We start from the raw sequence: 12,486 nt of genomic DNA, 5'->3' as shown, positions 1-12,486 counted from the left end.
AGGGCACTCAACCAACCAATAGGGGTGGGTGGTCTGCTTTTGGGGACATTAAAACAACGACATTATGTAGTTTGGGGAAGGGTGTACTGTATGCCTATTGCGAACATGGCACTGTGGAAGACCAAACAAGATATAGGCCCTGACCCCTTCCCCCAATTCAATTTGACAACTGAACACCTGCTGGGTCTGACATTGTGTGAGTTACTCGGATTCAAGGATAATTAGGAAACGCACCATAACTGCACTCAAAGAGCATATCAGGAATTCCAGGCACAAATAAATTATTATAATACAAGATTCTAAGTGATTCTTAGAGGACAATACAAAGCAGGGCCTATGTAGAGTTGCCAAAGTTGGCATGGGGGCCCTCAAGGCTTCCACTGGAGCTGATATTGAGCTGGCCCTGGAGTAAACACATATCGGAGAAGCTTATTATTTCATAGGGTGGTGACTAACATTAAAGACAAAACAGCAGTTACGAAGGCACTGTGTCACTCATGCTGGAGCTGGCTTGTACCAGTTCGTGAGAGCTGATTGCTAAAGTTTCAGGAATTTCAAGAGTTCGTTGACATCATATTGATAGCTTGAGCTCAGGCCGGGTGGGAGTATTTACAGCACAGAAACCAGCCACCAGTATCCCCTGCTTTTTGAAAGTTCGTGTTAGGCCACTTTGCTTTTATGAAAGACCTACGTTAGTACCTGTTGTCGATAACCAGAGAAATCCGAAGAGGATTTTTGCTTTTACGAAAACAGACAAAAAGCAGAATAGAGTTTGGTGTTTGTTTTGCAGAGATTTGTAACAGAGGCCATGCACACCTTGAACAGTGAGAGTGACCCCAGCAAGCTCCTCTCCCGGGAACCACACTCAGCATCTCAGCATCAAGGCACAAACTTTGCCCTGCGTCTGGGAGCGTCCGTGCTTTATCTGCATTCATTTTGTGCATCTGTTCGCAAGGTGTGTCCTAACATATAAGAGAAGACTAAGAGAGCTTGTAAGGGTATTATGCTTAGCATAAAACTGGTCTTAATTAAATGTATTTTGGTATGATTGGTAGGTTATTTTTTGAGTCTGGGAACACTCAAAACTTTTTCCATATAAATTAATGGTAATTGTTTGCTTTGCATCATATATATATATGCAAATATATATATATATCCCTTTGCACACCTACCCAAGAAAGTTGGTTGCTAAATACTCACGAACACACCACTAGGCACAGGACAGACATGATCCCATGGTTCATATTACTGGATGGTCCTGGTAGCTGTCACAGTCAGGGACAATGCACCCAGGTGAGGGTATGAGCTAGGTCTTCACGTTGGGTGAGATACGGACATGACAAAGCAAATGTACTGTGTGCAATAATGCCCTCCCCTAAATTCATGTCCACGTGAAACCTCAGAATGTAACCTTGTTTAGAAATATAGTCTTTGTCACTGTAATTACTTAAGGTAAGGTCATACTGGATTAGGGTGGGCCATGAATCCAATGACTCATATCTTTATAAGAGAAAGGAGGGGGAGATTTGGATACAGAGACAGTGGAGACCCAGGGAAGAAGGCCATGTGAAGACGGACACAGCAATTGGAGTGGTACAGCTACAAGCCAAGGAACACCAAAAATTGCTGTCAACCACCAGGAACTAGGAAGAAGCAAGAGAGGATTCTTCCCTACAGGATTCAGAGGGAACGTGGCCCTACTGACACCTTGATTTTGAACTTCTAGCTCCAGAGCTGTGAGAGAATAAATGTCTGTTGTTTTAAGCCACCAAGGTTGTAGTCATTTGTTAACCACAGACCTAGAACACTAATACAGAGTTGCATGAATAAGGACAATGACGTGGGGATGTGTAAGGGATGTCTGAGGGAGAGGGAAAAGAGAAACTGTTGTCATTTGTTGAGGGCCTTTTATGTCTCCTCAGTCCCTATGATGTGCTTGCTGTGTCATAAACATCATTTCTGTTAATCCTTAAGACCATCCTGTGAGGTAGGGTTTATTATTGGTTCATTAGTCTCATTTTAAGATAGGAACACCAAAGTTCAGAGAAGTTAAGTGATTTGCTCTAGGTCACACAGCAATTAGTGACAGAACTGAGATTTACAATAAGCTTGGTTTAACACTCACCTTTTTTCCCCTGTGACACTCTACCTCTCTGATGTTCACTTCCAGGTGGGCAAGAACTATCTCAAAGGTCTCAAATGATGGAGACTGTGATAAGATATTAAAATCATCAATATCTACATCAAGGAAGCAGGGCAAGGAGGTTTTAGGACCCAAGTAGAGTTCAATACCTTTTGCATTGTAAAAATCAACTTGAACTGGAAAGATTCAGACGTCATTAAGGAATGGAATTTCAAATAATCACAGACATACTTAAAAAATGCAATAAGGGAACTGAGACCCTCCATATGGAGGGAAAAATCACAATCATGTTCAGAAGAGATTGAGCAGCCAATGTTTATGTTGGTTAGAATCATTTTGCTTTTTCCCAAATGGTGCCTTTTATTTGACATCACGGTCTGAAGTTAAAGGAATAAAGATCTAATTACTAGAATAGCAGGCAATAGTCACACAATATTCTACACATTTGTGCACATAACACAAGCTTTGACTTAAAAATATTCTACCAGAATTATAAGAGAAGAACCACATCAAACAATTGTAGTTATACTGCAACTGTATTTTGAATATGTTTAATTGATAAAAGGCCGATGATTTTTTTTCTCCTGAGTAGACTCATGTAAAAATGTTCTGGGTTATAGAATATTAGGATTGTATTTGAATTTGTACATTGATAAGGATGGTCAACCAATGAGCTAATAAAAAGAAACATTGCTGATACGAGTGCAATAGTTGAGTGGAGGGGGATAATTATAATGAATTCCTCATGTTACTTTGTTTGTAAAACCACAGTCTACATATAAAATATAATTTTCTCAGCTTACTAAATTTATTAAAAGTCTAATATTAAAATTGCTGGCATTTGCCTACTTGTTTTTTTTTAATAAATTATTATTATTATTTTAAATTGTTGTTGGTTAGAATATTTTAATCTGTGATTTTAATTCTTAGGGTCTGGAATTGGTTTCCATTAAGTCCATACCTCTTAGAAAGCTATGCCTATATTTCACTGACTCTATCATCTCACCTTTGGGGAAATACTAGCTTCAATCTTCTTTTGAGGTGTGATTGCAGATGCTGGATTCACCTACCTCAAGCAGACTAGTCCCATTGAAGCATCAATGCAGAGATCCCAAACTGGCCGAATCTGGCCCTCAGGTGGGTTATGTTTGACTTGTACTATTTGGTTGTTTTAAACATTTGCATTTAAATGCCTTTAGTTCATGTTCCTGTTTGGCCACACTCAATCTCCACCAGTTTCATAGCCTTAATAGCTAGATAAATTGTGTTAACATCTAACACAATTTATCCTGATGTGGCCCTTGGAAGCTTTTGCTGCTGGATCGTTGGAAGGCATGCCTTGGACTATTTTTTCCCATAGTTGCAGAAATGTTTCCATTGTCTTGATTATGCTTCTAATTTCCATGGAAGACATGTTAGTTCTTCACACCCCAGGATGAAATAGCTCAATGGGATTGCTTTCCTCCTCGTGCCTAAATTCAACCCAGAGAGAAGGGGCGTTTTGCTGGTGGGACTCTATTTCTTTGCAGCTCAAGTGAAGTAGGGGAAAGGGCAGGTGTGGGGACAAAGCCCCAAAAAGCAGTTTCCAGGCTCTTGGCCTCACATAGAAAGGTGCTGGCTTGGGTAGTAAATGGCCATAAACTGTGATCAGATGGCCATCAGCTGTGTCTAGTTGGCCGTCAGCTGTAACCAGTGAGCCATTGGCCAATAATATAACTGCTGTGGCTACGCTAGCAGAAAAAATGGGGGCTAGCAAGAGCAGATTGCAGAGAGGCGGATGCCACCAGTGAGAATATAGTGATATGACTCCCCTACTTATGGCTCCGTGGGTGTTCCTTTTTGGCCTCACCATGTCCTGCGTTCTTATGTGGGGAGAGGGAGCAGAGACCCCGCCTGCTGCCCGGCATGACAGCAGGTTTAGTGGGACAAGGTAGAAGGGGGTTTGGGGCAGTCAGAGGGCAAGGCCAGGGGAGAGGAAGTATCAGCGGAGGAGCTGCCTAAGTAGTGTTTCCATGAGGGAATTCTGTCCCAGCATTTCTTGGATGATTTGTAGACTTCCCAAATCTCACATTTTGAGAAAAATCAGTTGAGAAATTGAGAAAACAGGGAAAGGTGTTACAATTCTCTTGTGAGAATTAAAAATTAACCATCAACATAGAGACACTACTGATTTGAAGGGAATCATTGAGAGGTCCACTGAAAGCAAGATCAGGAAATCCTAATACCGGAGCTGGGTTAGATTTGAATGTTAGATTATTCAAAATCTACTGAATAATGTTAGGTGGCATTTTTAAATGTTTGGGTAATTGTTATAGGCTTTAGTTCTTTATAAATATTACTAAACTGTGTATTTCTTATTTATTTAAAATGTTTTAATAAATCCATAATAATGAATAAAGAATTTCTGATGTTTCACTTCCAAGTCCCAAAGATTCATTTTTTGAGAATTTAGAAACATTACAATGAGGGAGGATATAAAAAGGTGAGTGAAAGACTGTTTTGAAATTTTGCCTAGGGCCAATCTTGTTCCTGAAAGAAAAATAATGGTCTTCAACAGGCACGGCTTTCTATAGGGAAACACAGTTATTTAGTAAATGTCACAGCCTAAAGAAGCCATAGAGATTTGCTCTGTTTTTTTTTGTCTTATCTCCCATGTTCTCAATTTTATCTAGAACCATCATTGTACTTTTGTCATGGCTGACAAGTCAACTCATGAGCCTAAGGAAGTTTAAATGAATGTGGATGTTTGATTGTAGAATCAGAGGTCTTTAACTGCTCTGAGGCCCAAAGAGACGAGGGAAACTAGCAGTATCTGTAACTACCCATGTTCCAACTGCGTGTCTTCCAGCCCAGACCAGTTCAGATGGAACAAGAAGTGATCAAACCATTTCAAGTTCTCAAAGTGCAGTCATTGCTCTTTGAGAAGAAAGTATTCTTTATTGCCATATTAGAGATAATTGTGTCTGTACCAGATGTCCTCTGGTTCTGGGAAGCTGGCAAGCAAAGACAGGGCATGAATGAAATTCCTCAGGCACATGCTTAACTTCTTACTTCAATCCATGTGGTCTGAAGCAGGGACAAAGCCAGCAAAGAGATCACATTTAAGGAGTGTGATCAACAATGGTCAACCTCTCTTTCATTTATATTATTGTATGTGGCCAGAGGAGGGGAGAATTAAAATTAAATTTTAATTTTAGATTAAATAGAGCACTCATTCTGATGTAACAAACATTTTTGCATGTGGTCTGTGATATTGTGATTTATAGTAAGAAATATATATTTGGTCTTTTGTTCCTGTTTCTGGCACAGAGCTCCTAAAATCCTTGGAATTTCCTAAGTAAGAGTGATACAGGTGTCTTGATATTTACAACAAACCCCTTTGAACCACACTTGAGTTTATGTTAAAGAGGTGACTTTTGGAAAGCACCTAAGGATGGGGGCTGGTTGTCAAGGGAACCAGCCGGTGACTGGAGGGTTGGAACTTTCAGTTTCACCCCCTGACCTCCCAGGAGGGGAGAGGGGCTGGAGGTTGAATGGATGGCCAATTGCCAATTATTTAATCAATTGTGCCTATTTAATGAAGCCTCCAAAAAACCCAAAAGGAAAGGTTTTGGACAGCTTCCAGGCTGGTGAACCAGCATGCTTCCACGTGCCACTGTGCTAGATACCAAGTTTCATGAAGACAGAAGCTCCTTTGTTTGTTACCTTGCCCTATGTAGCTCTTCATCTGGTTGTTGATTCATATCCTTTAATATCCTTTGCCATACACCAGTAATCTAGGGAGTAAACTGGTTTCCTGAGTTCTGTGAGCTATTCTAACACATTAATCAAACCCATGATAAGAATTGTGGAAACCTTTGATTTATAGCCAGTCAGAAGCACAGGTAACAACGTGGACTTGTGATTGGCTTCTGAAGTGGAGGGCGGTCTTGTGGGACTGAGCCCTCAATCTACAGAATTTGATGCTATCTCCAGATAGACAGTGTTGGAACTGAGTTGAATTGTAGGACGCCAGTCGGTGTCCGAGAATTGCTTGGTGGTGCGGGAACCCACCACCTCCCACCACACACTGGAATTAGGTGATCAGAATCGTTATGGCCAGAGGAGGGGAGAATTAACATTAAATTTTAAGTTTAAATTAAATGAACCCCTCATTCGGATGTAACAAGCATGCCCCTAGCTGCTAATTAGACATACAGTTAGATGTAGACATCAAAGATGTGATCACACAGGTAGAGATGATGATGTGGCTGCCAGTGTGGAGGGTAGATGTTGAGGAAAATTTGCCTTCATTGGTTGATACGAGCTTTTGTCTATTAGTTTTTGTCATTTCTGCAGATGAGGTGATCTCTGTGCTATGGTCAGGGGTTGAGTAAATTTCCCCTTTGATCTCGTGCTCCGGAGCAGGGGAGACATGAGATGAGGTTGCTTTTCCCTTTGGTCTCATGGTCCCGAGTAGGGGAGACATGAGATGAGATTGTTTTTCTGTTTGTTCTCATTCTCCCGCGTAGGGGAGATGTGAGAGGAGGCTACTGTTCTGTCTGTGCTGTGAGGTGATAGTCAGCTTAGGATTAAAAAAAAAAATTCTTGATCAGGGGTTGAGAGAATGCCGTCTTTGTTCTGTTTCACCCACATCAGCAGATGAAGTGAAGAATTAGCTACGTTGTATCAGGACGACGGGACAGGCACATCGCCAGGCCTTGTTGCTTATCCGGATGAATTGGCCCTTCGGCCGGATGGGCAACATTCATATCAGTAACTGACTTCCAGCCTCGAACCTGGGGAGGTCTGGCTGGTTCCCGGCCTCTCCAGTGTTGTTCACTACGATTAGCCTTCTTGAGAACTTGTTAGCATCTAGAAAACTTGTATGCAGCTTGCAGCTTACAACATCATAAGATACCTTGACTTCTAACAACAACAACAACAACAACAACAAAGGCAACAGCAGCTGCGTTCTTGGGAACTAACAAGCAGCGGTGTGGTGTGGAAGACGCCTGAGTTTCTCTCAGCTGCAGATTTGGCAAGGTTTTGATTTATTATTTTTCCAGTGCTGTTCCCCACCCCGGTTTGGTGAGCTTTTGGCAACTACTGTAATAGTTACTATCCTGTAGAGCGTATTACTGCTTTTGGATACTCCTTACTGATGTTATTTGTGTATTTAGCCAAGTGATTTTTGATCAATAGTAAACATATGTTGGGATCTCTTAAACTTATATGTATGTGTACTCCTTTGACACGGCATTGTTATCAATGTATATAGTTTAGTCTTAACCACCTTTACTTTCTGACATTAGCATATTCTGTTAATTGTCTTTGTCTTTTGCTATGGCATGTTGCTAACTAAATTGATTACCAATTAAATAAATTAATTAATTAGCCCCATTCTAACGTGTGTGCCTCCCCTTTCTTTCCCCCCCACTAGTCATTACACAGTGACATATATGAATATGCAAAGGCATATGTTGATCTAAACACAGATGTAGGCAGAGTAAATGTCAATATAGGTGCAGATGTGCACAGCATAGCTGTAAATATGGATGTAGAGGCTGCAGATTGGGATCTCTCAAACTCAGCACTATTGATATTTTGGGCCGGATACTTCTTTGTTGTCAGAGGCTGTCCTATGCATTGTCCTACATGCCAGGGACGCTCTCTCCCCACCTCCAAGTTGTGACAATCAAAAATGTTTCTGAATATTCCTAATGTCCTTTGGGTGCAAAGTTGGCTCTGTTGGGAACCCCTGATGTAGATCATGTAGATACTGACATAGACAGAAGCATAGGTGTAAATAATGCAGATGATGAACATGAAAAAGTAGCTGTAGACGATATGGATGTAAACATAGATGTAGGTAAAATATATGAAGTATGATCACAAAATGTGGTGAATGTTTAAATAAAAAAATTATTACAGTAAAAGACACACTGCATTAATCCCCCTCGCTTTGAACACACTTATCCCATCATTCTTGCCACTTTCTGAAGCAGTTCTGGAAGTCCTCTCTTGTGCACTCTCTTTAGTTGCACTGTCATGGCTGCCTCGATGTCCTGAATTGATTCAAAACATTTACCTTTCATGGTCATTTTGACTTTGGGGAAGAGCAAGAGATCACACGGTGCCAGATCCGGTAAATAAGGTGAATGAGGACACACTGTAATGTTTTTATTTGACAGAAATTGCTGTACCAGAAGCGATGTGTGGCACGGAGCATTGTCATGATGGAGGATGAAGACGCTAAAGAAAGAGGACTTCCAGAACTGCTTCAGAAAGTGGCAAGAACCATGGGATAAGTGTGTTTGAAGCGAGGGGAATGTTTTGAGGGGGGTTAATGGCAATGTGTCTTTTACTGTAATAAAATGTTTTAATTTAAACACTCACTGTATTGTTTGATTATACCTCAGATGTAAATATAAATGTAGATGATAATGTAAGAGTAGTTACAAATGATATAACTCTAAATATAGATGTGGATGATATATTTGATATACATAATGTAGAGAGATAAATGTGAATTTATGACCTGGGCAGGAAAGTACAGGTGTTAATGATGCAGATGACATAGCTTAGGTATAGGTGATGAAACAGAGACCTAGATAGAGCAATATGGAAATAATTTTCCTAATGAGTATCTTTGAAGTTGAGGACCATGACTATATATTCATATCTCCCAGAGTAATTTGGAAGTATTCATTAATGATCTGTTGATTGTTTAATTAGTTCAAGTAAAGTTATATTTTCATATTTCAAGTGTTTTCCATTAAGAAAAAAGATTGTCTTCAGGGAACTGTGGTAACTTAAAACTCCAAGGTATAAATAAATGCATATGGGTAGATATTTAATACACTTAAAGCATATCCTGTATATATTCCCCAAACATTTTATTATGAACAATTTCAAACATGCAGAAAACATGATACAAATTTACAAATAAGACCTGTATACCCACCACTTAGATTTCACCATTAACATTTACTGTACTTCCTTATCTCTTGTCTGTCCATCTATCCACCATCCATCATTCATCACTCCCTCTTATTTGTTGATGTATTTCAAAGCAAGTCCTACATATGTTTTTAATTGATTCCCTGGGTGTTGTTGAACTCGCATGGTGAATTGTATGTGGCATGCCATGAGTTGTGTGCTCCCATTGGTCCATCACAGATTGGAAATTAAATAAGGGTCCTTCACACTGACAGCTTAAGAAGCAATGATTTAGCACACAAAAGGGGGGTGGAGGGTGATGAAAAAGAATGACGTAAAGCTAAAGGCTGTTGAAGCTAGGTGATGGGCAGGCACATAGCACAATTCCCTCTATTTTTGTAAAGTGTGAAAATCTGCATCATTTGGTTTATTAAAAACTTTTAAAAAAAATCGCAGCCTGTCAATAGAGATATTTTAAATACATATATTTTCAAAGTATATAGTTATATCTAAGCATACAGTGAATTTTTAATATATGTGTGTTTCAAGTAAAATAATATAGAAACGACACACAGAATACATAGGCCACATAGGGATTACATGTGATGGTTCAAGTGAAACTTTACAGAAGTCTTAGGTAAACAAACAGAAAGTAATTTGCTGGATCATGAGCTGGGTGAGCTTTTATTATGTAATAAATCCTGATTATGTAATAAACTCCTTGAAGCCACAGATCCTGTGAGATACCACTTCTGTATCTCCACAGCACTTTATCCAGGGTACTGCAGAGTAAATGGTGCTTAATAAACACTGGCTGATAGGCTGAACTCAAGAAATGAATTGTGATGAACAGTAGTTTAATTCTCCATGTAATAACGCCACATAGCTCAATCAATTTGAAAAATCTGTTTCCTGAATCCGCCCTCATAGAGATTTGCACAGAATGTTTGAGCCTGAGGGGGACTTGGAGCTCTGCTAATGTCCTCATTTTGCAGACGGAAATGAGGCCTGGAGGAGTTATATGAGGCTCACGGAACACCCCACTTGTTAATGGCAGCGTTGTTGCCTCTGATGCCTACAAATGGACTCTTCCTTTTGCCATGATGTTTCTCAGAAGGTACAAACCACCTCCCACCCCCACCCCTTGCTCCTGGCTTTAAATGATATGGTTTCAGCTGTCACAAAGAGAAAGAAGTTGTCAAGCTGGCTTCCCTAGGAGGCTAAACAGGAAATATGACTACAGAACAAGTCCATGTGATGGTCAATATTTACCCAGGACTGTCGTATGCCTAGCTTGGGGAAGATAAGCTGTCTGGCCTTCAGGAACTTTCCATCTATTGGGGAAAGGAAGATGTACATATGTGAATAGTTAGAAGATGGTCCTGCTGTGTAGGATTAAAGCATAAATAAACTGTGGGGTAAAGCTGTGGGGGCTGGAGAAAGGATAGGATGTTTTGAAGACCACTGCGCTTGGATGTAAGGTTCGAGGACTGAGGAGAGGGCAGAACCCAAGGTAGACGAGCGTGGACCTGGGTTTGTTTTTCATCCTGTTGGTATGAACGAGGTTGGGAGGTTTCTGTGGAGGATGGGATGGGATCCATTACTGACTGGATTTAAGAAGACCCGATACGGTAGCGACAGTGTCTGGGAGAGATTGACAGCCAGGAAAATCTTGAGGAGGACCTTTAGGAAATGAAAGCTTTGGAGCAGGTGCTGGCAGTGGGAAGAGAAAGAAAAGGCAGATGTAAGAATAGTTTTTCTCAGACCCATGTTTCTCCAAAAGCAATGAGAAAATAAGGCCAGCGGGTTGCAAACAAGCAAACAGGCCTGACTCCGGTCCACACGCTTCTTGGGCTGTGTAAATCATTTCTCCCAAAGCGGCTGTCGTGTGGATCACCTTCACATTTTCTTCCTCTGAATGTAAACTTGCTCATGAACATTGAGTTCGCTAACAAATTGGGGAAGTGATTTTCCCCTGGAGAAAAAAGTAGAGTTTGAGGGAGTCAGTGACCTGAGATCATGAGAATAGAGGAAAAGATTATAAAAACACTTACCAATACTGTCATCTGCAACTTTCATAGTCTTATTTTTTACATGTAGATCTTTAATCCATCTGGAATCTATTTTTGTGTCTAATGTGAGGTGGGGATCTCACCATTGGTTGAATATTTAGGTAATTCAACTTTTATGAGTGTTTTGAAATGTTACCCTTAACACATACTGAATTCCATGAGTACCTTCTTATTCTCTTACTTAAAATCCAAAAATTATTTCCCATTGTCCTTAGAATAAAATTCAAATTCCTCTTCCTGGCTTAAAAGGCCCTAGCTTGCTTCTGAAATTCATCTACCAGTCTGCCCTCTGCATATTGTGCTTCAAACATGGGGCTTTCTTCTGTCCAGACACTTCGAGCTCATTCCAGGCTACGTGTCACACTATCTTTGCACATGCTTATTCTTTTCCTGGATGCTCCAGCCTTTGTGTTGCTTTTTGTTTTGGTAATTCCTGCAGCTCTCTGCTTGAATGCCTACTTCTTTAATCTTTCTCAGACCACCAGTCTAAAGCACCTACCTCAGGCCCTACCACATCATCCTTTATTACCCCAAAGCATCTAGAATTCATTTTGTTATCAGAAGTGAGGGGAGGAATCTAGCTTTTTTACTCTCCTCCCCTATTGTGGGGAGTGAATGACTCTGAGACCATTTGCTGAAACTGCACCTTTTCCTTATGCATTTGATTGCTGCCTTCATTATATACTCAATTTGCACCTGCAGTCACAATTAGTTATGGACTGAACTCTTTTTCTTTGATTTATCTACTTCTGTTTTATTGCTGCTTTAATTACCGTAGTGTTAAAATGTTTTCATATTTGATAAGGCGAGACCCTGCTCTTTAATTTGCTGGTTATTCATGCATATTTTCTTTTTAAAATAATTTGCACTATGGCTGCAGGGTAAAGAGAGGCAAAGGTAGGTGTGGGTTGACCTGATGGAAGTTTCTCTCAGTATTCCAGGAGACAGATGATGGGAGACAACAAAGTAGAAAAGATGACCTATCCCATTTTATTCCAAACTTCAGTCATTTTCCAGCGTACCACTTCTATAATTTTTGACATATTTATGTCACCCACCTACACTATTATTAATTAAATTTTTTCACGAATTCAATTCACTTTTATATTTTAAATATTTATATTAAGCTTATTCTATGTAATATTTGTAAAGCATATATTAGATGTGGTAGTTATATTTTTGTAACATACAAGTATTAAACTGAATAGGTAACGATAAAAATAAACATAGTCCATGTAGTGCCTAAAATTATTTTGTGTACTACCAGCAGTCTGACAATCACTGGTGTGAGCAAACCCTTCTTCTCAGTTCTCCAGATGAAAATCTCTACTCGGAAGGGGGCTGCCCTGG

Source organism: Rhinolophus hipposideros (genome assembly GCF_964194185.1).
Source record: "Rhinolophus hipposideros genome assembly, chromosome: 22".
In the NCBI taxonomy this organism is placed as follows: Eukaryota; Metazoa; Chordata; class Mammalia; order Chiroptera; family Rhinolophidae; genus Rhinolophus; species Rhinolophus hipposideros.
The sequence above is the reverse complement of the archived record's forward strand: the minus strand, read 5'-3'. Positions refer to the sequence as shown.